General features: G+C 38.1%; 2 long non-coding RNA genes across 2 annotated transcripts; one reads left to right on the top strand and one right to left on the bottom strand.

Annotated features, from left to right (window-relative positions):
- The first annotated feature begins 602 nt into the window (after positions 1-602).
- LOC311430606 lies at positions 603-26,809 on the top strand. The gene is made up of 4 exons (XR_014688904.1): positions 603-1,256; positions 10,411-10,451; positions 12,774-12,820; positions 25,293-26,809. It is a non-coding gene; the product is annotated as an uncharacterized lncRNA (long non-coding RNA).
- LOC311430609 lies at positions 3,133-10,402 on the bottom strand. Its single transcript, XR_014688906.1, has 2 exons — positions 5,305-10,402; positions 3,133-5,272 (listed from the first exon to the last, which is right to left on the bottom strand). It is a non-coding gene; the product is annotated as an uncharacterized lncRNA (long non-coding RNA).
- Positions 26,810-27,389: the final 580 nt, after the last annotated feature.

Below are 27,389 nucleotides of genomic sequence, written 5' to 3'. Positions count from 1 at the left end.
TAATAAGCATTTCTGGTGAACATGACTGATTTTCTTCTTAGGTACAACACCACCAGGTATGAACATTCACTAGGTACACATGTCACTAAGAAAGGCCTTTTGCTGCCAGACTTGTATAATTAACTGAAGAAGTATGAAAAAAACAAAAGCAGCCTTCAAATACAGCTGTCATATACAGAATGTATTTGCATAATTTACAATTTTAATGTACAACAATTGGCCAAATTATGTTTCATCTTGTCAAAAAACATTTTAATTTAAGAAAGCAAGGCTGATCTTGGGATGAGCAGAGTAGCAACATTTCTTATTGGATGCTCCAGCCAGAACAGATGTCCTGGCAGGAGCAGCACTAGATCAGGATTTGGCGAACTCGTTACAACAGACCACATGCATCTTGCATAACTTGCAAACATCCAGTGCTCACTGTAATACACAATAAATGTTTGTTCATTGTCTTTTGTATTATAAAACAAGGAGTTCCGTTTGAGGAGCAGTAGTTGCAAAAGCTTCCTGCTGAAGTAAGGAGATGTATAATACTTGGCTAGACACTATGAAAATTCTTTTGCTTAATGTAACAAAAAAGAGAACCCTCAACCCCCACCCCTTCTCTCCTTCTGCATCTCAGTTGCCTCTTTTGTTCAAAGACATTGCTGCAAAGCTCATGTAACCATCTCCTGATAAGTTGCTAAACTAGTGTATCAACATCCTGCCTTCCTGTCTCACGCTGGGCCAACATGACCAAATAAAAAAAAAAGAAGTTGAACCACAATGCTGAGGAAGACTACGGCCTTCATCTTCACGACCACCAGAGGGACAGAGACGACCCCCTAGCAACAGTGCGTGCAGTCGCAGAACATACCAGGATGTGCTGCGTAATCCCGGAATTACCAAGATATAAAAAAGGACCCTGGCAGGGGTGAGGTGCGCGCCGTTGGCGGAGCCGAGACTCCCCGGCCGCCCAGCGCTGTTTTGCTTGCTGTTGCTTACTCAATAAATTCCTTTCTACTATTAATGCAATGCTCTCTGAAAATTAATTAAGGGGGCAACTTATAACAAATTTGGTGCCGTGACTCGGATGAAGGCAATCTGATTGAAAGACCTTCGGAGGGGGCGCCCCGCTGATTTCAGCGGCCTTCACTAGGACTACTTTCATTCAAATCCTTCACCGACGAACCCTAAATTTGGCAGCAAGCAAATAAAGCCGGCAACCCCTAGTAATCTTTGTGCATGAAGACCGAACGAAGACTCAGGAGTGAGTAAGTATAGGCCGGTGATCCGTTTGGTTGGGGTTGGGTATCCTGGAGCGTGTCGCTGTGAGACGTCCAATTGCGGACGAAGCGAGTGTGGACCCCTCGGTAGTGCGGTTCCCACATCCCGCAAGGGACTGGGCCACAAAAAGGGGGAAGCGATTCGTGCGTGTGTGTGTGAAGGCGCTCCAGAAGATGGGACAGAAGAAGAGTAAGCCTTCTGGTCCCATGGGTGGGGTAACGACAGATGTTAGGTTACCCCAGGATTAATGATTAAAAATTGGGAGGGGAATAAAGTATATTCCTTCCCCTTCCCTTTTAGGCGGGGAAGGAATAAAGTAAAAATGATACATTATTGTGTTGAAGTTTGGGGCAGTAAACAGATTCGAGGAGACCACCTTTACTGGCCCGTATTTGGGTCCTTTGAAGATGGGTTTGCCAGGCCCTAAATATTTATGTAAACTCAAAGGAACCTTTTAGTTTGGAAGAAAGTGAATATGCACATTTGTGGATCAGCTCAGAAACTCAAGCCAATTTATATCCTCTAAAAGAAAAAGGAGGGGATGGGAGGCACAAGAAAAACCGAGAATTAGAGATCCCAGCCCCACTGCCTCCCTATATTCCACCACCCCCACCTGCAGCCCCTCCGACTCCTGGGCTTCTTAATCTGCAACCCCAGGGGGATGCCAATAACAACTCTGATTCTAGCACTCAGGGACCAGTGACTAGGAATATGTGGCAGTCCCCATTAACCCCGGGGACATCTGAGATTTTAAGAAAGAGACAGGAGGAAGGTAAGCGATCTTTAATGGCAACTGGCATAATGTTTGCAGCTGCTGAGGAATAATTCTAACTGGAATAATAACTGTACATTGTATATTGTATATATAAAAGCCCGGGCATTTTTGTTAAAGTGTTCTTTTATACATATGTTAATATGTAAATATGTAAATATAAGAACTGCCATTGAGGTGTATGTCTAAGGGAACAAAATTTGCCCAGGCATATTATCAGCTCATCAGGTTTAAATGTCCCCAGTGTAATTGTCTACAGGCAGTTAATTTACAGTGGTCTGATTTTACATGTGTATCTGTATATTGTGGATTTTGGAGGGATTGGGATTGACTAGTAAAGAGCTTCTAGGAAAACAGTGGAATATTCACCACTGTAAATTACAATAGGAAAAGTTCAAAGCAAAGAAATCCCGAGGAAAAGCCTCCTAGGATGTATACTAACACATTACAGGGATATAGTGGTGTGAGAGGGTACAGAGAGTAAAAGAACCCTTATCAAATATTGTAATCAGTGGTGGCCACTTTATAAACTAGAGGATGGAGTGGAGTGGCCCCTAAACGGAACTACTAATTATAACACCATATTACAGTCAATGTTGGTTTTGTGGAAAGAAGGAAAACAGGATGAAATGTTGTATATTGATGTTGTTTCAGCATCTTGGAGGGAAAAGGTACGGGATTAAGTTGGCCCCTGACTGAGCCTTTGATGTCGGCATTAGAAAAGTAAAGGCTAGAGAAAGATAAAGGAAGTGTTAAAAGGTTTGTTGAACGTGTTAAAGGTATTCGAAGTTGAATGAGCAGGGAAAGGTGATGTAGGCATTATCTAAGTAACAGTGTAGAAGTTTTGGTATATTTGCATATTTGCTGTGGTGTTTGTTCAGTTTCCCAAGCACTGGGGAGGGGGGAACAGCCTGTTCCACCAGGGGCCTCTCCAGCGGCCGCAGGGGGGCTTCGGCTCCAGCGCCTGGAGCGCCTCCTCCCCCTCCTTCTGCACTGACTTTGGTGTCTGCGGGGGGGTTTCTTGCTCTCCCAGCCGCTGTTGAGCAGCAGGTTTTTGTTTGTTTCTTTGTTTGTTTGTTTTCGTGGATGTGCTCTCACAGAGGCACGGACTGTATTGCTCATGGCTTGGCTCTGGGCAGCACTGGGCCCCTTTAGGGCCAGATGAAATTGTCCCGTATCTACCACGGGGAGGTTTCTGGTTTTTCTTTTTTCATGGGGGCTGCCACTGCAGTTTCCCACCCCCACACCCCTCACACCCCCCGAACCTTGCCATCAAACCCAATACACTGGAGCAGCTAAGTCATTACTGACTTGTAAAGTATCAGGGATTAAATTAACTAATGAAACCCTAAATGTGATGGGGGTAGAAGGGACTGGGATAACTGTGCCACTTTTGGGGGATACCAAGCTGAGACTAGGGGATAAAATGATCACTGGGCAATTATTGTATGTATCCAGGGCAGAGACTAACTTGTTGGGAAGGGATTTGATGATTAAATTGGGCATTCAACTAGTAAATTGTTAGACTGGAATAACAGTGTTATTAATGGAGTGCTCTCTGGCCCTGAGAGCAAACGTACATGTATATTCACCTCTGACTGGAAAGACCCTGAAATGGGGGCGGAAGCAACAATATAGATGGACAATTTTACCTCAGGGGTTTACAGGGCCACCTATCCATTTGGGTAAATTCTAAAAAAGATTTTGGAGCAATTACAACCTCCCAAGGAGGTATTAATGTTACAAATATGTGGATTGTTTTAAGGAAAATCGATACTCCCTGATGGGAGAGAAATGCTGAATAAAGTGATAATGAGGCAAATATTAACTGTTTTACATCAGAAGAGTCATTGGGAGGTGCAAGCAATGTGTGATGTTGTTCTAAGAAAGCATGTCTGTGTAGGCATATATACTTTAGGGAAGCACGCATGCAGAGGATGTACTATATGTCAAAGGGTAAATAAAGAGGTCTTCTGTAACCTATCTAGAGGGGGACGGGAGCCAGGGCTTTGACCTTTCCAAAGTATACAGGTAGACTTTACTGAGTTACTTGTTTGTCCTAACTGACCACGTGACTGAATGGGTGTAAAGCTTTACTGCAAGGATTAAAGCAAGCCTTAGAGATTGAGTGGGATTTTCACAGCCCCTGGCACCCCTCCTCTTCTGGAAAGGTAGAGCGAATGAATGGTGAAATTAAGAAACAACTAACAAAACTTGTGCTGGAAACTTAGGCTTCTTGGGTAAAATGCTTAACCCTTGCACTGTTAAACATATGGACGCAGCCCAGAACTGATGTAGGAATTTCTCCTTTTGAAATGCTATATGGTGTGCCCTATGACTTGGAATTGCCACTTAATCACCCTCAATTCTAATTAAGACTTGGAAAGAGACTTCTTTAACACCACGATGGGGAAGGCCCCTATGTTGTTTTGCTTACCACAGAAACGGCAATTCGAACTGCGGAGAAAGGATGGACGCATGCCAGCCGTGTGAAAGGACCAGCCCGGGAAGGTAAATGGGAGGCAGCTCCAGGCCCTGACGACTTGAAGCTGACACTAAGACGGACTCGATAAGTATTGTGTAGTATCTGTGTATCGTGGGAAGGGGAGGAGGCCCTGTTTCGAAGGCTCCCTAGTAGGTTCCCCTGAAGAACACTGCTGCTGCCAAGAAGAACCAATACCTTGTAGTTCGCTGCAACCAAACTGACAAGCGAGGCAGAGAAGTGAAAACGGTGGGGGACTGAGGGGCCGACAATTTAAAAACACCCTGGAGAGATGGGCTCTGACCACCTCCTACAATACATGGGAGTCAGTATCATCGTTTTGGTCAGCTATGGGTCTGCGCATCCCCACCAGCCTTTTAAATGGAGCTTGATCAAATGGAAGGATCAATTCGTCATCCAGCAAACAACGACAGCAAGTGCCCCCAGTTTCTGCATCACATTATGTGACCTGGTGTCAGTGCAGCCATGCTTTAACCCATCAGGATTTTATTTCTGCCCAAGTTCTAACCCGGTAAAGGGGTACTGTAAATGCCCGAACATGTATTATCGTGCATACCGGGGGTGTGAAACCATTGCTACAGACTGGACACTCGGGTCTGGATAAATTCTTACAAGTGAGATATGGGCTGCAAGGTTGTAACCAACAAGTGGATCCCTGTTACAGGTGGCGAGGGCATGGTATAGGGTATACAGGAACCTTCCACGGAAATAAAGAAATTTGCAAGGTTCTATATATAAATATAACAAACTTGAATGATACTAGCTGGATACTAGGAAAAATGTCAGATTTTACGAACACAGAACAGATAAGGGAGGACTCATACTAATAAAAAGGAGGATGCTGATAGGCCCCAGGCAGTAGGACCAAATGAGGTATTGTCAGAAAATGTCCAGGGAATCCAGCCTGCGGAAAATACTACAGTGCCAACTCTCGGCAGCCCTACAAGCTCAGGTAAAGCCGAGAATGATAACATAGCTGAGAATAACATATGGGGGTGGTCATGAATGCCAGCTACCAATTATTAAATAAAACAAGCCCAAATGTAACAAAACACTGTTGATTATGCTTTAGTATAAGGCCTTCATATTATGATGCTATTGGGGATCCTGGAGAGCCCACCCGTACAAATGAGAACAACCCTCTACAATGCAGTTGGGGAAAAGACATAAGGGTAACACTAACACAAGTCACTGGAGGTGGTAGGTGTGTGTGCACGGTTCCTAGTGGGAAGTGTCACCTACGTAATATCATGGAGAATGGAAAACAATCAGCCGAGTGGTTGATCCCAGCCAACAACGCTAGGTGGGTTTGTTCATGAGTGGGTGTAACTCCTTGTCTATCACTAAAACCCTTTAATGCGTCTCGTGATTTTTGTATACAGGTGATAATTATACCAAGGATTCTATACCACCCTGAGGATTATATGTACACCCAGACACAGTGGAAAGTCATCTGGAAAGACGGGAAACATTCACGGCTCTAACTTTGGCCACCCTAATAATCCTGGGAGGAGCTGGAGTGGGGACCAGGGTATCCTCATTGGTTAAACAAAATCAAGGATTTACTTCCTTACGCATTGCTGTGGACGAGGACCTGACCCAAATTGAACAATCCATCTCAGCCCTGGAAAATCTATCAGGTCGCTTTCAGAGGTAGTGTTAAAAATTGTAGGGGATTAGATTTGCTATTTTTTTTTTACAGCAGAGCAGGCTGTGTGCAGCCCTGAAAGAGGAGTGCTGTATGTATGCTGTCACACTGGAGTGGTAAGAGATACAATGGCAAGACCCAGGGAAGGGTTGAAAAAAAAAAAGGAAATGGGAGAATGAAGCCCGACAGAGCTGGTACGAATCTTGGTTTAATTATTCACCTTGGCTTACTACTTTATTATCAACAATAACAAGACCTTTGTTGTTAATAATAATAGCACTAACTTTAAGACTATGTCGTTGTACTGGCAGTCTATTTTTTCCTCTTACATAAAAGTCGTATGGAATTTACTAGTAAATTTGCCTCTGCTTGTTTCTGTACACAGCAAAAGATTTTGCTCCCGAAGAAACTTCACATGGTATTTGCAGCAACTGAAGCATATACAAAGAGTGGTGGGGTGGGTGAGAACCTCTTAAACACATCCCAGAAAAGGGACTGTCTTAATTGCTTAAATGTTTAAGTCAGTATTCTGAGACACATTGCAGATTCTCTCAGAAGAGTTCCTTCTGTCCCAAAATAAAGTCTTCAATATGTGTGCATGAGACCTTGTAGTCACTAAGATTTGTTTGGCTTTGTCCAAAAGTCAGAACTCAGACCAAGTTTACTGCAATGGGTTGTGTTACAGCCCGTGTTATCTCTCAGTTTTTCTGTGTTACCCCTTAAAAAATATTCCATTCCCTTTTCACTGACAAAGCTTTCTAATAAAGATACACAATTCCTTAAACAGTTAACACAGTTATCAGTTTGCAGCTGCAAGAGTCATAGCATTATTCTTTCAGAATACATTTTAATTAAATCCATCATGCTAAGTAATTCACATTGGTAAGATGATTTTACAAAATGATCAATGACATACTTAATGACGACCTTTAAAGATGATTTCATTCTGAAAACAGTTGTCACATTCCATATTTATTGTCTACAGATGATTTCTACATCAGGTGTCCTCAGCTTTCAAGTGTAATTACTTTCCTTAATGCTATTAACAATAAGCTATCAAATTCTAAAGAAATGCAAAAAAAAAAAAAATACCTTCTCCTAGATTAAGACACGGAACACTTAAGGTCTTGGAAAATACTATACTAGCTAAATTTAATTCTTCTTGTAAGTGAAATCAGCTGATGAATCAAAAATTTTAGTTTCATCCCTGAGTTAGCACTGGTGATTCACCCATTCTATAGGATATTCTACAAAACAAGAGAAGCTTAAATATATACATACACCAGCTACCCCTTTAGCCAGGGCTAAAAAGGAACATTTCAATAGTCCCAGCTTGGATTTAAAGAGAGAGTCTCTCAGTCTAGCCATAACGGATTCTCATTTTCTGAGATCTGATCACAGAATACAATACATATTTTCCAATAATTTGCAAATATCACACAAAATCTATGAATTTCATGCATCTAGGATTTTATTTGTTCTGTAGCAGAACACCAAGTCAAGGGCTTTGAACTATGACTTCCTAGACCTTTTCCCTGACTATAAAAATACCAAAAGCTTTTAAAATAAAAAAGCTAGATTTCACTAGAATACGCTTGTATAAATAATTTTGCAAAATAATCTAAGCAACTAAGGCAATAATAGCAAGGTTTATATGCAAGTCTTCCCTTTTTGCACTGTATGTACAGCCTTCCTCCCAATGACTGAGTTGCAACAAGTCCTCACAAGGTCCCCCTGCTTTTATCACCCCGAGGGTCTGTTGTCTATTCCCAGCCTCCAAATTGGCTAGCTCTGTTCCTCTGCCTTTGGACTTTGAGCTCCCAGATCTTTCAAGTGTCTCCCCTGTTCCCTGCCAGTATCAACAAGCTCTCCCAGAACAAGCAGCATTGCTTCCCATTCTCCCTGAAATGTCACCTAGCCCATCAAAAGCAGCCAACATAAAAACCAAGAGCAAATCCAAACCCTGCAGAGATACAAAGCAACCAGCAGAAAGCTCTCTTGGAACATAGCCTTCACTGGAAATACTTCTAGGATAAGATTCAGGACCTCACCCACCTCACTTGATGATTGAAATATGAAAGCCTGTCTTTCACTTCTGCAGGTGGATTTTTCATAAGCAATTAAAGTTAACTACTTAGAATAAATTTCTCAGATCTCAGGGCAAGAAGTCCTTATTTCCTTCTTACTGCCCCTAATAGACCTGAATACTGGCAGTACTTCCACTGATCTCAAAAAGACGTAGTTTCCTACATTTATTGACTAATTCAGTCTTTTCCTTTAGGCACTTAATGTCTGTCTGTAGATACCTAGGTGAGAGTATTTTGACTAGATAATTTAATTGACATTTTTTGTAAATTAAATTATACACTTCCCTCATAAGAGAGAAGCAGCAATGTATTTACTGATATAATATAGTGATCTAACAAAGCTTAATCATAAATAAGATAGCAACTTAAGAAGATACCAGATGGCAAGGTACACTTAATTATTTACAGCCTAGAGGACAGGGTATATCATACACATCAGGGAGACCCTCCCACTGAGTCACAAGGTTCAGAGTGGACCCCTTTGAACCAAAGAGGTAAGGAGACTAGGTGCTGCTGAATCTACTCCTAGTCCCTTGTACAACAGCACATCTAAGGATTACCCCTCTCTTTCCTGCATTGTCTCACAGTTCCATGAATTAATATACACAATAGAGACAAAACTATGTATTTTTGCAGGTGCACAACTACAAAGGCATAGGATGTACAACATTGGTCAGGCCCAAGCAGATGTCCCATCCAGAGCTGCAATAAGGCCCCCAGGCTCTTGGGTGGGTTGAGAGCCCCAGGTGAGTCTGCTCAGGACCATTAATGCCAGTCAGTATTCTCAGGGCACTGATGTCCAGCTGTATATCTAACATTCATGTAGCTTCTTCACCAAAGGGCTTTTATAAAGCATACTTCAGGGTTTTCTTCTCATCACAGGATTTTGCTTAGGATTTCCTATCTTGGTTCAAGGGCAGAAAGGAATTTCTCCTCCTTTTATCACACCAAAAAGCAAACAAACAAACAAAAAAACAACGATATCTTTATCATGGACAGAATCATAGAAACCTTATTGCTTTAAAAAAAGAAAAAAAAAAAAAGTAACTAACACAAAAAATAAATTCATTGCAGCAGTTATAATGTAATGACACAGTATAATGAATTTCAGATAATACACAAAGCAACTCCGGTCATTAAAATCATTTTTCATAATTTTAATTGCATTTTTTCATTTAGTCCACATCCAGTAGAGCTCTCTACCTCTTTCTTAAATGAGCTTCTACTGAAAATAGATGGCTCAGAGCTGAGGATGAACTTGTTCAACTTGTGGATGGATCAGCTGTTCTTCCCTACATTCCTGAGTCACTGCAGACACCTGGCTGTCCCTCGGTAGGCATTTTCCAATGAAACAAAAGAGGAGCAGGCAGCAAAGAATCAAAGCTAGATGAGATTTTTGGTTAGTCTGAGAACCATGACTGAGCTCATTCTTCTGTTGGTTCCTGATCAATGAGTCTGGGAGCATCTGTGCATGCTGGTGAATTATTCACTTATGAATAGCAACCTTGATATTCTTCATGAAAATAGTTAGTAAAAAGTCACCTGAGCTTTAAAAATGTTGCTGTTTCCCTTTCCTCTGTTGTAATATAATATTCAACTGATGTGACGTGCAAATTAAAAGGAAGGTGTTTTTTTTAGTTCCTTTGTTTGCTTGTTTCTTTGGTTTTGTTAGGTAGTTCAAATCAAAATGGTATTTGATTTAGACTATAATTACTGAATCAGGGAAAAGTTACCCCACCCGTTTGCTTGTACATGATGAATATGCTGTCACATCTTGTGTAGTAATTTTTAAATATGAGTATTTTCAAATAAAGAAGAACAAGCCACAGTTAAAAGGTGAACTTGTAATCAGTAAAGTTGTGAAAATGTAGTCTGTATACTTCATATTGAAATTATGGTATGAGGATGCTGCGATACGGTAAGTCTTCCAGGTTCTGTATAGTATCTTTGTCTGTTTTATCTGTATTTGATTTGATGGATATTCACCCCTCCAAGAGGGACTACAAAGGGCCAGCTGTCATGACTGTATCATGCTTTTAGCTTACTTGTTTTTTTTTGCAAGAGTAATTCAGAATTTCTAGCTCCATTTGCATGAACTTGAGCTACTAATATGTGTTTTTTTTCTGTACAGGTATCCCTACTGCGAGTGACCTGTAGACACATCTCATTTTGGTACAAATTAATTCTGTGTTTTTTTTTTCAAGAATGGCCTTTTGAAAGACAGGTGTCCTCCAAAATGGGGAATCTTAACAATATACCACAGACAAAAGAAAGTTAGGGAAAAAAAATATTTAGGTTTACCTACTTTCCAGGTGAATGTAATTACAGCCAAAATAGACAATTAGGTGTAAAAATCTCTATATAACTTTCAAAATAAGACACATTTTGGCATATATTTTAACTAAATAAAAAATAAAACAAAATTTTAATAGCATATGCTACAAGACTGTGTTCCAAAGTACATTTTGCTTGAGTAAAATAATTCACAGTATGTAGGTCACTGTAATAACAAATATAATAAAGGTTAGCAGTATAGTAGTGCAGCATCACCCAAAATAACGAATTTAGAAAAGGCATTGCACTGTGATATATGTAAAGGTAAGACCTTTTTATGTGATCTGCATAATCTTTATGTTTCATATTGGTCTTCACCTACACAACCGCCTTCATATCTCATGCATATGTTTGATACAGGGGCCTCCTACAAAGTGTCAATAAAAAGTAATTGCTCAGTAATGCGCAATTGTTCATGTTCTTCAACATAAGGCTTTGGTTAGAGAGGCAGTTACAGACAAAACAGTAGGATAAAACTGCTAGGAAAGGCAAAGGTTTTGTGTGTAATACATATTAAAAAAAAAAAAATGTTTTATGTTTATTAGCCCTGAGTATAAAGCCAGGTATTCATATTTGAAATGAGTCTCAGTAAGGATACGTGGAGCTGCAACACATTCATAAGCATAAAGACAGGGTGCCATGTCTCATCAGGTTTGGGTGTTATTGCTGCTGACTTGAAAAGGAATCTAAATCAAGCTTTTAAATGTTGATGAATTCTCTCCCATGCCAGTCAGGTTTCCCTTACTCAATAGCAGTGTTCCTACTATAGTGACAATATAAAGTAATAACAGTTCCCCTCGTCTCCCTGGATAGAATGGCACTCCTTTTCATTCATTACCTGAAGTCTGTTATAACACCAAAGTACTTAGGGAAAGATACTATCATCATAGTGCAATCCATGCAAAACTGGGTTGTATCCAGCTTCTGAAAGTACCTGAATAAAAACAGCAGAATGCAAAGAGCTCTTTTTCCCCCCCCCTTAATAGACGTAAAACCAGCAAGATCTCATGCTCCCAACCCTCACCAAAGCTAGGAATCAGTGATGCTTATTTGGGACATTTAATTAGCTCAGGATTTTTACAGACACTGCATGAAGAAAATGGTACAACCTTTAGGAGAGGAATCCCAGCAGAACAAGTAGACAGCTCCTGAGGACAGCTTCTAAGCATTCCTTATACCTGTAATGCACCAACCTGAATTCTGAGTAACAAGGCAGAACTTGTTTTTATGAGACATCACAATATAACTTAACATAGGTACACATTCACATGCTGATCATTAAGATAAAACTCTTTTCTCCTCTAAGACGTGGCTGTTTTCTCCAACATTAAATTTCTACAATTTCCTAGAGACCTTGTGAAAGTTAAACTAGATAGTCTCATAACAAAGCTGTCAGTGTCTAGCTTTGATGATGACAGGCTGCTATCCTTCTTGCATCCTCCCCGAAACATAGCCTTAGCTCTTTTCAATCTTTTGGTACAATTTTAAACATATCAGAAAGAGAATTATTTATAATTTAAAATGTTTTTATTACAGTGTCTCAGACAGACCAGATTCATAAATTCATTCCATCGGAATACTAAAAAATATCTTTTCTCCCCTCAAAACAGCAGTAGAAACAAAACAACAAAAGAGTGAATTAATTATTATTGCAAAAGACAAACGTAAGTCTTCCTTTTCCCACTGGAATTTTAAACACATTAGTTTGCTATTCACCCAGGAAACCTCTCCATCTTATTGTTTCAACTAGAAATGATGAAACTTTTGTAATAAATACATCCCAAAAAGCCAGTTTATTTTTGTTAAAATAATTGGAAACCTTCATTTCATCACTTATTGACATGTTTCTTATTGCATGTCATAGAATTCTGAAAGTTACATATTTATGACCAAACCTGGCAATACTCCCTAAATTTATATACCAAACACAATCTCTTCCAATTTACAGCTTCAGTCGACACATTTAATACTGTGCATACATTTCCAATTATTCCTCCACCGAACCAAGGAAAATACCAGCTAAGATGCAAATTAGCTGCTAAAACATACAACCCAACCCTGCATCCAGAGCTTTCGTTAGAACACTCTAGAGACGAATTTAAGACTGTTCTATAGTTTGAGTTAGCTGACTACTAATTGACTTATTTTCATTTTCCATAGGTTAATTTTGCCAAAACCAGGAACACATCTGCTTCAGCTAATTCAAGGTAATTCACTTAAAATATTATTCATTCTGAAATGACTCAGCAGTTCCAAGGAGTGTTCCTTATGTACACTGTTTGTGAGACTGGTCCCTAAACCAACATTAGAAACCAATGCAATATAACAACAGTACTGTTACAGCATCAACAATTTCTGAAGGTCTGGCCTTAGTGTTAATCGAAAGCTATGAGGGTCAGGAGACCCAGCATTCTTCCCAATGTTCACTTTATGAAAATATTAGAATATATTCTGTAAAATACATGTGAAAGTATGTCTATCAATATACCAATTAACACGACCACCAAAGAGAACTTTTTTGTGTTAAACATTAAGATATGTATTACCAAAATAGTTGAGTTGCTTCATAATTTTCACTGGCTCTCTTCACCCAGATTAATATTTAATCACCAACATCTATCATATTCTTCAAGTGCGGTTTTCTGTAAAATGCCTAAGAACAGGAAGACTAATCCTGTTCACTTCAATATCAGCTCATTGTACTGAAAGTAAGACAAGAAAAGCAGACGAAAGGAATAGAAAATTTTTCCTGGAGATTTCAGGAGATTATATCACAATTCAATTACACCTTGATTATATTAAAGCAATGATTTTTATAACAGCAAAATAAATTATTAAAAATTAACAAGAGAAAGAAACACAAGACTCTGAATGGGAAAAAAAAAATAAAATCTTGTTCTCAAGGCAAAAGTAGATTTTTCTGCTTCTGAATCAAACAAAAATAAAACCTGTGTGTGTTTTTTCCAAAACTTCCTTTCTTCAATAATCTCTACCCCAATATACTCAATATTTTTGAACTTTTTTGAACCAGAACTTTCAATATATCAGATGTTAATTTCAGCAGCCTGTAAACGTGTCCTTAACTTACAAGAGGTGCTCATTAGCACCACTGAAACCTGAAAGATGCTTTTATTTGTCAGACTTTTCAGGAGATCTTTCCTTTGAAAGACCGTGATTATCCTCATATACAACTCAAAGCACATCAAACTTATGCAACTGTGTAACACTTAAATCTTCTTCCAATTCATAAAATTCCCTTCAAAGGGAATATTGCATATTGCAATTGGCTATATAACACTGCAAAACTTTCATAAAACTAGCTGAATCTTTTCTAGCTTTTGTGATAATCTGCCTTATCCTTTTTAGTAATATTTTTTCTCTGCTGTTTCACTGACAATGAAAAGGATATTATGAAGTAGCTACAAAAACTAACACATTCCAGTTATAAGGATAGCAAACTGTGAGTCAAGACAGTTGTGTTTTATTCCCCATTCTTTCAGTGACCTTCCCTGCAAACTAGGGCAAATCACATCAAACCTCGATTTTCTTTTGTTTGCTCTCTTGATTTACCCTTCTGGAAGCTCTCCTGAGATCAGACTTTCCCTGTATCTACCAATGTCCCATGGAGGCCTCATACTCACCAAGGTCTTCTGGGTCTTTTGGGTCAGATTCTATGTATTAAATACTGAATAGGAAATGTTTGTGGCTTATAAACACACATGGTTGAAGCATTAATTGAAGCCAGAATGGCCAAGATTTTGAGTATCTGATATTGCAGATTTGCCACAGATACAAAGAGTGTGGAAGAAAAATGCTTCTTTTACTTTTACCCAACAAGTTAATGTCACTGCACCAATGATAAATCATCAGTCTCCAGAAAAAAAAAAAAAAAAAAAAAAAAAAAAAGAAGAAATGGTGCAATCAACAAGACCTTTCATGAAGCATTGAAGTGACCAGTGTCCCAACAAGAGTCCAGAGAAAAGAAGCAATTCTTACACCCCAAAATATTCTGAACACACTTATTCACTGATGTTTTCTGTTTTTCTTTAAAAGGGCTATATAATTCCTTCAGCAAGGAAATACAAATGTATTTATTTCATTGTCTCATCAGGGTTAATTTTTTGGTTTGTTTTGAGTACTTTGTAAATTTTGTAGCAATATCAATAGAAAAAGAAGTAATACTGTTAACTGAATGACACAATGCCACTATAGTTCAACAAACACACACAAAATAAAATAAAATAAAATAAAATAAAATAAAATAAAATAAAATAAAATAAAATAAAATAAAATAAAATAAAATAAAAAAGAGAGAAAAAAGAGTATGTTAGCATTTCCTGTTTAAAAAGTTTTAAAATATTGTGCTCTCTTTCTCTTTTCTGAAGAGAAGAAGGAATGGCAATGGCTTTAACTACAGATAGAGTGATTCTCTGAGTCATTTCACTGATTCTGGTAGCCTCTGATTACTTTATTCATAATTTAGAAATTCTTGAATCAGTAATGTTACTTGCAAAGCTAAAGTATTCCCAAAACACATTAACTTCTCCTACCTGCCTGGAAACATGTCTATTTTGGATGTGCTGGTGGAAGGATGAATGTTGAGACTTCGCTGCCACTGAGATTTAATTGAATATAAAGAATATTCAATAAATATTCTTTATTACATAGAATAGGTATGTGTTTTTTGTTGTTTTTGTTTGTTTGTTTGTTTGTTTTAAATGTAGCTCTGTTAGACATAGATACTACACTTGCTGAATTTTGGAACCCCCTAGCAGTTTAATTAGAGTGATTTTTAGTATCAAAGTATGCATAGAGATTGATGTCACATACCTAATTAATGACTATTTTTGTCTGCAGTTTGGCACTGATTGCACTTCCCACTTTTATAAAATTGTATCACAAAAGATAATTTAAAATGCTGCCCCTGTCCAATTCTGTTCCCTGTTTTTACATATAAATCCCTAAGACCGTCACACCAAAACTCCTAATTCTCTGTTCCATTCTTCCTACCCACAATAATACATTCAGGAGACGGTATGAAATGTAAAAAAAAAAAAAGTATTCTTGTTGCACTTAATACTGCTGAAGTAGTAAGTTTAGTAAAACAGAATTAAAAAAAAAAAAAAAAAAAAAAAAAAAAAAAAAAGAAAAGAAAACCTTTCATCAAAAGATCTATCAGAACTCAAAATACTTGAAAAACTCTTTAAAAGAATTATCTTTTTTGTAAGCAAAGGGAAATTACACAAAAGAAAGAAGAGCGGATATACATAAAAATTGGAATGACTGCTCAAAGAAAAGGAAGAATAAATATAAAAACAAGGCCTAAAAAAGAGGTCTCTGTATGAAAATTGGAGATACAGAGAAAGAAAAAAAGTGAACTTGTTTACATCTCCTATTCCTGTCCTTAAGGGCCTAAGTAAATATTTAAGAGGAAAGAACTGTTCTGAGATTCTGTTTTTGTTCCTACATTGGAAAAAAATCTGGCTTTAATTTTCTGTCATGAAACAGTGGAGTTAATTAGTTTCCAAAAAACAGAAATGCAACCACTTCTGTTTAAGATGTGTATTGCAGTACAAATGTTTTGATCTCAGTTATGGAATATGCTGATTGTTCCCTGAAATTGTAACAACTTCAATTTATCCTTTACTCAACCCTCAAACCACAATTTTCAAGGAAATTCTCAGCTCATCTCCATTAAGGCAAACTGCGTTGCTCTTTGTTTTCCCCATTTATTTCTCTCACCCAGGCTGAATACAATTTAAAATATCTCTTGAGATAGTAGTGGCAGAGGGGGACAAAAGGTAGTCAGGCAGGGAATAAGAGAAAAAATGAGAGAGAAATCTTGCTAAATTAATTCTGTCCACAGAAAAGCTCTGAAAACAGTTATATTCTCATCTAGGCTGGGAAGGGAATATTACTTTTTGTATATAGCAGAATAAAGCAATAAAAATTTTAAATGCACTCAGCAACTTGGTACCGAATTTTGTGTTATCAGTTAAAATTCAAGGAGCTGAACTGTTTGCCTAAAGGACATATCAGGGCTTTCTGTACCAGTGTTTTGAGGATTTTTTTCATGATGTATGGGAGGCGTGGTTCAGAAAGAGCCCTAGAATCTTTTCTAGTTCTTAGGCTTAAAATAATCAAACCCTTACAGATACATTTAATTAATGGGCTCAAGAACATTAAGTCTAGACTAATATAATAAAAAGGAACAACTGAAAGCAAACTGTAAAAACAACCATGTTAAGATAATTTAACCACAGTAAAAAAGCTGGAAATCTTGGGCATTTTCTAAATAGTAGTTGAAGGCCATTTTCAGTGAACAGCTCAAGCATCAAAGTTGAGTAATGACTGAAAACAGCATTATTTCCTCCACATGGGTAAGTTCTGTGTCTCAAGCTTTAAAAAACTATCTTCTGGAAAAAAGAAATAGCATTCATCTGTCATCAGACATACAGAGGAGATTTGTGAAATGATACAAACAGACATGCCTAAAATATTTACAAGTGGTGTTTCAACAGAGGTATTTTTGTCAACAAAAAGGAGCCACACGTTGGGAACCTTCTGTCTAAACATCAGGAAGCACTTCTTTGTTGCACAGGTGATGGAGCACTGGCACAGTGTGTGGGACCAGTGGCTGAGTGGCTTGAACTACACAGCCAGCTGCTGCTGGGATCCAGACCTGGCAAAACAGGGTAGGAGACACGATGGAGACCTGGCATGTGTGTACTGGAAGACAGCTGTGTGGTCAAAGCAAAGGGAAGCAATGAGCAGCCCCCACTGAAATAGCTTTACCAAGAAGAGGATTGTACATATTTCAGGAAAGCAATTTTAGGATGGCAAATCATCTCATTGTACTGTGAATTACCCTGTGGCCCTTCCCCTTAGCCCCTAGTAAATTACTTTTCATCAAATCAACTGATTCTTATCTGAAAGTGAAAAAATGGAGCTTACTGAGCCCCAGACAGCCCTATTTAATTTCTCCTAGCTTCTGGGTAAGGCTGAAGCAGGCATTTATCAGTGATCCATAAAATTACAATTGGGCATTTTTGCTGCCAATCAACTTCTATCCTCACTTTCTTTATTCCCAAACCCACACAGTGCAAAGGGACATTAGTTTCCTTCTTCAAAGTAAAAATAAAACCCTTTCATTGCAAAGCAATTTTTGAGGCAATATAGGCAGAATTTTAGTATCTTCACTTATTAACCTCAGTGTTCCTGGCCACTTCAAATTCCTCTTCTTTACTTGCTCCTATGCATCTTGGAGCTGAATCATTGTCGTGGTTTAACCCGGCCGGCAGCTAAACACCACGCAGCCGTTCGCTCACCCTCCCCCTCCCTTTCTGGGACGGGGGAGAGAAATGGAAAGTGAAGCCCGTGAGTTGAGATAAAGACAGTTTAATAAGACAGGAAAATAATAATAACAAAAGTAATAATAACAATAATAATAATAATAATAATACAATGGTGATAATAGGAAAATAATAATAATAATATGTACAAACAAGTGGTGCACAATGCAATTGCTCACCACCCGCTGACCGATGCCCAGCCTAACCGAGCAGTCCGGCCCCCCTCCCCCCGGCTAGCCACCCCTATATATTTTTTAGCATGACGTCAGATGGTATGGAATACCCCTTTGGCTAGTTTGGGTCACCTGTCCTGGGTCTGTCCCCTCCCAGCTCTTACTGCACCCCCAGCCTGCCTGTTGGCAGGACAGAGCAAAAGGCTGAGATGTCCTTGGCTTAGTATAAGCACTGCTCTGCAACAATTAAAACATCGGGGTGTTACCAGCACTCTTCTCATCCTAAGCCAAAACACAGCATTCCACCAGCTACTAGGAAGAAAATTAATTCTGTTCTATCTAAAACTTCTGTTCTAACTGAAACCAGGACAATCATCCAGGGTGCAGTTTGCATCCAAGTTTGACTGAGATCTAAAATCATTTTCTGTTTTTTACCTTAAGTGCTCTGGTGCGTACAAGCCCTGGTAAGCACTTTCAAACTATGACAGAAATACCTGTTAAAAACCAGAAGCAGCACAGGAAAACCTGCTGCTGTTTCTCAAAACAAAGCTGTGCATCCTCAGCTTTTGGTCAAAACTAAGGAATTGACCCCTCATGAAATCAGTAACATGACTTTAGTTTCTACCTCATATACCTAGCAATTAAAGGCTGCAGTTTTCACCATCACAGTGCTAATTTGTTTGAGGGTGACCTGAGCACAGGCCACATGCTTACTGACAGGGCAACATCTGGGTGAGCAATGGCATTAAGGCCTGTCAAGAGCTCAAGGATTATCAGACCAGGCTTCTGTCATATCTCTGCTGGTACTGGCTTTCTTAACAGAAGCGTCTGAAAGTCATGGCTAGTGTCCATGCCCACTAATAGTGCCATTTAGGAGTGAGAAAGAGAAAGATGTATCATAAGACTCTGCTCCCCAACTCTGCTCAGCTAGCAATGGGATGTTAAACGCATATGTATATAAAACCTGTCCAAGAATTTCATATTTTCTTGTATCCATTTTGCTAGAATATACCCACAGGTCTACAGAAACAAATTCTGCTAAGCATTTAGAAAGAGCAGCACAAGCAGAGGCGTACTTGCTTGTTGCAAGATTGTACTGGGTACAAGAAACTCTCAACAGCCTGTGCTACACCCACAGACACGCTGAATAAAAATGAGACAGAATAGGTAATAACAATAGAAATTGTTTTCCAGAACAGTCTTTAGTAAGCAACTTGCTTATCTAACTACCATAATAATCTTTTTCCACAGTAGTTATTTATACTCCTTGTGGGACTTTAAAGGCATTTCAAAATCTTTCATTATTCACACAATGGTTCTTGTTGGCTATAGAAATAAAATACAGATAAAATGTAAGCCTATGGAGTAGTTTTCAGGCTCAGGTTTCTTCTACAATCTCCACAGAGCACTGAAAAAGTGCTGTAGTGAAGAAACCAGGTCCTTTGCAGTCATTTAAAACTGCCCTTATTTAGGTAACAATGTTGTGCCTGAAAAATGCAAGGTAAAATGAGAAAACATAAAATACAGAGAAAACACGGAATAAAGAGACAGGCATGTGAAGAAATAAAAAATATTTGCACAGTTACCACTGAAAGTCTAAATTGTAGGAGTTCCTTTGCTGATGTTGAAAAAAAAAAAATAAAAAAAAATTCAATAGCACAGAGTCAAAGCTTGACAAATTACATAGTTCAAATGACAAAGTGGAGACAATAACTCCAGCAGAAATCACTCTGTGCTCATTTACAGCAATCTCTTTAATATATACTAGATAAATTTATACAATCACCAAAATAAAAGACTATGCCACTTCAGCATTTCATCGCCCTTTTGCAGATATCTACATCAAAGAATTTTCAAAATGACTTAAAACTTTCACAGTTTTGTAATTTTTTTTTTTCACAAATCACACAGCAGGGAACACAAATCACAGTGAAGAACATATGCACTGTAGGTGTACACATTCAGTACCTCCATGATAGCTCTTAAATGACATCCAGTTGACTGGCAGCCGTCACCATCAGTTCATTTGTAAGAAATACGCATCCTACCTCTAAAAGCCAGTAAAGAGAATAAAGATAGATTTGAAAACATTTGATTGGAGGGCCAATGAAACAAACACTGAAAACAAACAAACAAACAAACAAACAAACTTTTTTCTTACATGTTCATATGTATATATATGATTTTAAAATGAAGGTACAGGATAGCAACACTTGCTTATTTTTTTAACTGAAATCACATATAGTTAGTAATCAAGATCACTTTGTTGAAACTGAAGTGACTGTTTCAGCTATACTAAAAACCCTTCCTATATTTTTTGATATGATGACAAATGTCTGAATAAAATTTGTACATAACTTCTTACTGGTCTTTGAGAAGGTGTCATGTTAATATGGGGGTATTTTGTTAATAACTCACTGGCTAAAACATAACTGTCAAAGTTCACGGGCAATAAAAGTCATAAATATCTCAAAAACTCCTTATATAGCAGGACACAGAGGTTGGTAAAGAGATTCAGAGGTTAAATATCTGCCCTTAAATAGAAAATGGATATTGAGTTCTTTCTGTAAGTGTTAGCAACAAGAGGGTTTTGCATAACTGACTGTACTTTAGAGGTTATCTATACACAAACAGTATCAGTAATATTTCATGTCTTTTGTTTGATAGGATTCATAAATATGAAGCAACTACACTTACATGGGTAACTATTGTTTGCTATATTTAATTTTACTTAATATGGAATTACATGTATGAAATAGACGAGGCTTGGTCTTGTGCATTTGCCTGTGTCACCAGTGAGGGGAAGTTTGCTGACATTTCAGCAAAACCAAAATGAAAATATGTTTCAGGTCTCTGATGAATAACTAGAAAAAAAATAAAAATATTTATTATAAAATATTAGAATTTGTTGAAAGGAATACTTTAAAGTTAGAAAATGATTTTTAAATTGAGAAACTGAAAGTGTTTTCTTTCACTAAAAAGAGACTTATGAAGCAAACATGAAGTTTAAAAATCTTGAATCACACAGAAGGTGCACAGCTTTGTGGTTTAAAAAAAAAAAGCAATGCCAAACACTTTATAGTAACTCTTCTTTTATATATATATATCCATTATTATATTTCTTTTTATCAAATACTAGCTTATGTTTTTCATTTAATTTTCATTTTTAAACCTAAATTAATTCAACACAAGAACTAGATAATACAAAAATTAAAAGAAGTAGGACACACATTTATAATATAAAATATATTATTGTGTGTGGTATGTCTGCACATATTTGGAGAAAAAATGCACCAGATTTGTTTAAACTTTACATGTAGCTGTTCATCACTTTAGCAATAAACCCTAATACTCCCTTTGTCTGGGGATATGCAAAAAGTAAAAACTAAAAAGTTGATATGTGAATCAAAACTTGTGCATATTCATTAATCTGTGGATAAAGTGGATGGTCACCATTTCTTCTCCTACTTAACTGTATGGGTTAAGTCAGTCCCAATTAACAACCTATGCTTGTAGTTATGCTATGTGCTTGATTCTGGCTCATATTTCAACCACTGTATGATAAAACTCATCTACTCTTCTTGACATATATAACATAATGTGCTATGTTGCTCATTTTTTTATTACTGCATTTCATAGAGTAGATAAAAATATTTAAAATATACAAAATTCTGTTTCATTTCTGCTCTTCAGCAGACAAATACAAACAATTTGAATTGCACAAACTGGTAGTAAACATGTTGCTGTGTATGACATTCAAAGAATTATTTAGCAGTCAATCACATAATAATTCAGCATTATGCTCTCTGTATTCTGAGTTTTGCAAGGCTCTGTGTAGAGACAATGTTGCTTAGAGGAGGCTATCTGTGAGCAGCAGGACAGCTGTCTTCCACTGTGATTAAAATCAGTTCCTGAGAATGAATTACTCCTGGGGCTTAAGACTTCCGAAATGAAAGCTTCTGTGTATGCTGTCTGTTCCTCTGCATGGTATGTTCTCTGACTGGTTTCTATAATGGAAAGAAATCAGTTATGTTTGCTCTGATAGACAGCCCAAATCTCTCTGAAATGCTATGTTTGCATTATACCTTGCAAAAGCATGTTTCAAACCTGCCACAGCTGATGGGGAAGACCTAAACACTTACTTTACCTTCACCCCACTGAGTTTCAGTCACTTCATCATGGACTGTTTTCCTTATGTTGGAAGGACTGTTGCAGTGTGGGAAAATACAGATGTACAGAAAAAAAAAAAAAAAAAAAATTAAAAAAAAGTAGATTGCCCAGATGATAGTCAGTAAAGAATCATTTTGCAGAAGTGAAATATCACTAATTTTGAAAGACTCAACATACTCATAGAGTGGTATACAGAGGAATTGGAATCCTAATTATATTTTATTAATATAGAAATTAGCTTCCCTGGCATCCCAACCTTAAACTGTCTAACTCTATTCTTTAAATGCCAAGAAAAATATAGCACAAGTGGAAAAGAAGGAAATATAGTTTAATACAGTGTATTTCTGATGTCTGTCTTTTCCTAATAGCTTCCAAATATGCACCTGAGATCATCATCTGACATCTTTTACTAGTCTCCTAAAGAAACTACCTGCAGGCATTTTTCATCTTGTCATTTATACGCAGTTTTATTAAATAAAGGAAATGTAATGGCCTGCTGACCGTTTTACTTTTGTGTATGTCAAAAAAGATGTATTATAGTAATTAAACTGTACTTGTTGGACCCAGTTCCCACCTATATTTCTGAGCTGATCTAAGGTATGTAAAGGACAAGAAAGAACCAAATGATAAATAATGAGTTAGTGGTTTTATTGTAATTAATATAATTACAGATTGGCTGCACCTCAACTGTATCTCAGTTCTTTAAATGACTCTCAATTATAAGTGGAAATCAGCAGCAATCTCTCCATCAATTTCAGGTTAAACCATCTTTTCATATCTCCATGTGGCAAAGGGTCTAAATATTGACTACAGGAAATGGCTGAAATAATTATATGAATTATAATAATAATAATAATTATTATTATTATTAATAATAATAATAGAGCTTCTATTCAAATGAAAGAGGGAAGGAGGGAAGGAAGAAGGAAAGAAAGGAGGGAAGAAAGGAGGGAAGGAGGGGAGACAAGAAGTAAAATAACCCTATAGCCCCCAGACTGTTGTTGGCCAAACTGCCTTCTGACTTCCCTGCTCACTTCCACACTTGGTTCCCCCTGGATCATACCAAGGCATGACACCTAAACCCCCATCCCTGCAGCACTCTATAATAAGATGCATCAAGTGCTCCATATCGCACCTCATTCATCTCTCTTGCCCACACTGATGCAGGTTCCTGAACCCATCATGTCCTCTTGAGCACTCATGAACTGGAGAAGTGTAAGAGGAGCTGGAGCATACAGACATGTATAGAGGTGCCATGGGCAGCAGGATGTGGTCTCTGGGATCATCCGGCTGTTACACCTCAGAAACCACCAAACACCAGGTGTGTCTCACTGGATTACTAGCATCTTGCTGGAGGCGAGGCTCACCCTGGCTCAGAGATACTGGGTACAGGCTCTGAGGACCTTCTTACTCCACAGGCACTGGTACAGACTGAACAACACAGCTGTGGTGATGATACCACCCATGTGGTATAGCAGGGTATAGAGTAGATCTCATCTTTTCCACACTGATCTCAGGGAAAAACTATTAATCTCAGAGTACTCTGCTGCTATGTGCCCAAGAGCAAATATACTGCAAGTATCTACCACAAGGTCTTTTTGTATGAGGCCCAAATGTGTACATATGCTGAGAACACCGCACGTACAATGTGGATACATGCAAAACTGATTTATTTTTTTTTCTCAGTGGACACATCTGTGAGCAAATAATCCTTTTTGTCACTATTTTCTAGAAAATATTCACATGCATTAAAACCGTGAAGACATCTGTAATTTCAGTTTTGTTTCGTGTCTACAACTGTTCTAACCAAGATTAGCATTTTAACACAAATACATAAAACCAGTATGTGGATCCATCATTTATGCTAGTGAAGAAAAATGTTCACTGTAGGTCCCCTGACCCACTCAGGTTACTTGTGCTGCTTGTTGCTGTTCATGAGGGGTTTTAACCTCTACAATCATTTCACTTTGAAATAACTCCTACGGTAGCTTCTAGTTTGGAATATCTTTAAAACCTCTGGATTCCAGAATACATTTTTATATTGTTTAAGCATTTCTATCTGTTGGATATTGGGTTAGACCTAAGAAAGAAAAAAGAAAAAAAAAAAAAAAAAAAAAAAAAAGAAAGGAGAAAGGAGAAAGGAGAGAGAAAGGAGAAGGAGAAGGAAGGAGAAGGAGAAGGAGGAGGAGGAGGAGGAGGAGGAGGAGGAGGAGGAGGAGGAGGAGGAGGAGGAGGAGGAGGAGGAGGAGGAGGAGGAGGGAGGAAAAGGAGGAGGGGGAAAAGGAGAGGGAGGAAGAGGAGAGGGAGGAAGAGGAAAAAAGGGGAAGGAAAAAAGGAGAAGGAAAAAAGGGGAAGGGGAAGGGGAAGGGGAAGGGAAAGGGAAAGGGAAAGGGAAAGGGAAAGGGAAAGGGAAAGGGAAAGGGAAAGGAATATTAAGGAAAATGGATGAAACAATCCTTTAGCAATTTGGAATGTTATTATTTCATTCATTCCACCTTTCCTTCAACTACTGATAATGAAAAGCTAGTTAAATCATTTTATTTTTCATTCCTGTGTAAGGGATGTGTCCACTAGAGCTATTAATGATTCCTCAGAAAATGGGAGGCATTTTAATTCACCTTATTTTCTGATCTTCTCTGACTGAAAAATGCTTAACAGGTTTTTCACAGTTGTCCTGGGATTCGTGACATTGGTAAGGTAGGAGACATAACTTTATGCTTCCTGCTGGGACTGCATCTCTCATAACTTAAATTACACTCCACTGTTATTGTCTACTACTGTTGCAATTCCTAAGAGAGTGAATCTTAAATGTGATGCTTGAGCTCGGTAACAGATCTCTTCATTGCAAATTTGAGAATATTAGTTTATGAAGAAGCTTGGAGCAAGAGGTTTTTGGTAAACAGGTTAACTAAACATTCTGAGAAATTCTTCTCTGTAAATTTAATATATTTCCAATGTTTCTTTTCAAATTTGCTTTCCAACAGACAGTGCCTTCCTGATGATCTGCTCTCTTTGACCAATTTTTCAAACTCATCTTTTTCAAACACAGTAGAATCGGGTAATCTAATCAAGTCCTGCATATCTACCAGGAGATAACATCCAGCTGACTGCATCCAAAGTCATCAAGAAAACATTTAGTTAGAAAACATCAGAAAGCAGAGGAGCAGGTTGGGCTTTGGGCAAGGGAGTGAGGGTCACTGGTGACACAAGGCCACCAGGCAGTCACTCACCCCTGGACTGCAGCTCTATGACACTCAGCCAGGTGACCAGCACAGACCAGGACCAGCGACTGAACTCAGAGCAGCTCCCAAGCAAGGGGGGAGTCCCAAAGGGGCTTCTCACAGCCCAGATCCCTCCCAGCCATGGGGCCCAGGACCTATGGCTGCCTCCCAGCCGGACTGGCCAAGCACTAGGGCCTGACATAAAACTTTGGAAAAGCTTGTCCTCCATGTAATATGAAGAGTAGAAAAATTCATCCAAGGGTAATGTGTCATGATGTGACTCATACACTTTTCTCCTCCTAACACAATTAAACTGAATTCACAAGGGTTTGCTACGAGCTTCGTTTACAAAATCTGGAATCGGACATCTTCACGTAAGATGTACTACATGAGAAATAGACAGAGGTGACTGAGTAGGCTGATGACTGAGAGTAATGTATAGATGGGGTTGTGTCTATTCATCTCTGTGTTTTCATCTTTATGTTTTCATCTTTGTGTTTTTGTTCATCTTTGCGTATTCCTATTGACCCTGTTCAGAAGCCTGTCGCCTCTCTGATATAGTAATTATACCCAAATAACATCTTCCACTTTCAGATGATGCCTACCTTGTTTCCTACACAGTATGAGTAGTGTGTATGAATTACATATATAAAAACAGACATATATAACCAGTTCTTTAATAACCTCATGTCCTCACTGATGTATAAATAATTCTCTAGAGAATGGTATTATAAAACTCCATGAAACAGCATCACCTTTAGTTTACAGGCATGTGAGGACCATCATCAGGGAAGTATGCATTTTACTTCACATCAAAGTAGTTGTGAGAGAGAAAACATAAATTAGGAGCTGTATTTATGTTCTTTCCCTTCAAAAATAATGAGCAAATGATCAATAAAGTCAAAAATTACATACACAGAGGAAGTGTTTTTGACATTTTGCTTGTAAACTTTTGAAACTAAGTACTGCAACATATGAATAATTCCAAGATCCTAGCAGGATTCTGCAAGTGTTAGCCATGTGTATAAATAATGAGTATGTCCAGAAGTGTGATAAAAACAAACAAGAAGCAGATAATAAATAGGCAATCATAAAACCCAAGAATTTTCACCCAGGTCACCTAAACTCTTAATCATCAACTTTCAAACAGGTCTCAGAATTATTTTAAACACAGAATTAACAATGCTTTTGTGTATATTAATAGACTTTTAGAAATTGTTTCTAAACTACTGTATTATAATAATAAAACAGTTCATTAAATGACTTCTTCAGGCAGTTCACCTCATCTGCATTTTAATCTTCCATTTAGTTGTTCTAAGACTAACACGTTATTAAGACAGTAGATGTATTTGCTGGAATTCTAAATTAAGAGATAATGTCAGAATATTTAACAGAAGTGGCTAAAATTACTGGTATGTGTTCAGATTCTGCATGTCAAACTATGAGATTTGACTCTTTCCCCTGTCCACAATAAAAGCAATAATCTGAGTCTTTTTTTTTTTTTTTTTTTTTTTTTTTTTTTTTTTTTTTTTACTGAAGAAATCATGATTATACTGAGGGATACATAAAGACAGTTTACAGTCTAACTGAAGAAATGTAGGATGTCATTAAGTAGTTCACTTTATTCTGGAAATATTCTGTTGTGAAATATAACATACTATATATGTACTGAGTTTACCTGGCAAGGGTTTGGTAGCAGGGGTGCCCTCTGTGAGCAGCTGCTCAGATGTCAGATCAGAGCCAGCTCCAGCCGGCTCCAAAAGGGACCCGCTGCTGGCCACAGCCGAGACAGGGAGCGACACCGGGAGGGCCTCTCGGGGAGCAGAGTTAAGAAAGGGAAAAAAATACTGGACAGCAGCA

Source organism: Aythya ferina (genome assembly GCF_964211825.1).
Source record: "Aythya ferina genome assembly, chromosome: 2".
Lineage (NCBI taxonomy): Eukaryota > Metazoa > Chordata > Aves > Anseriformes > Anatidae > Aythya > Aythya ferina.
Note: the sequence above shows the minus strand (reverse complement) of the source record. Positions and strands in the feature narration are given on the sequence as shown.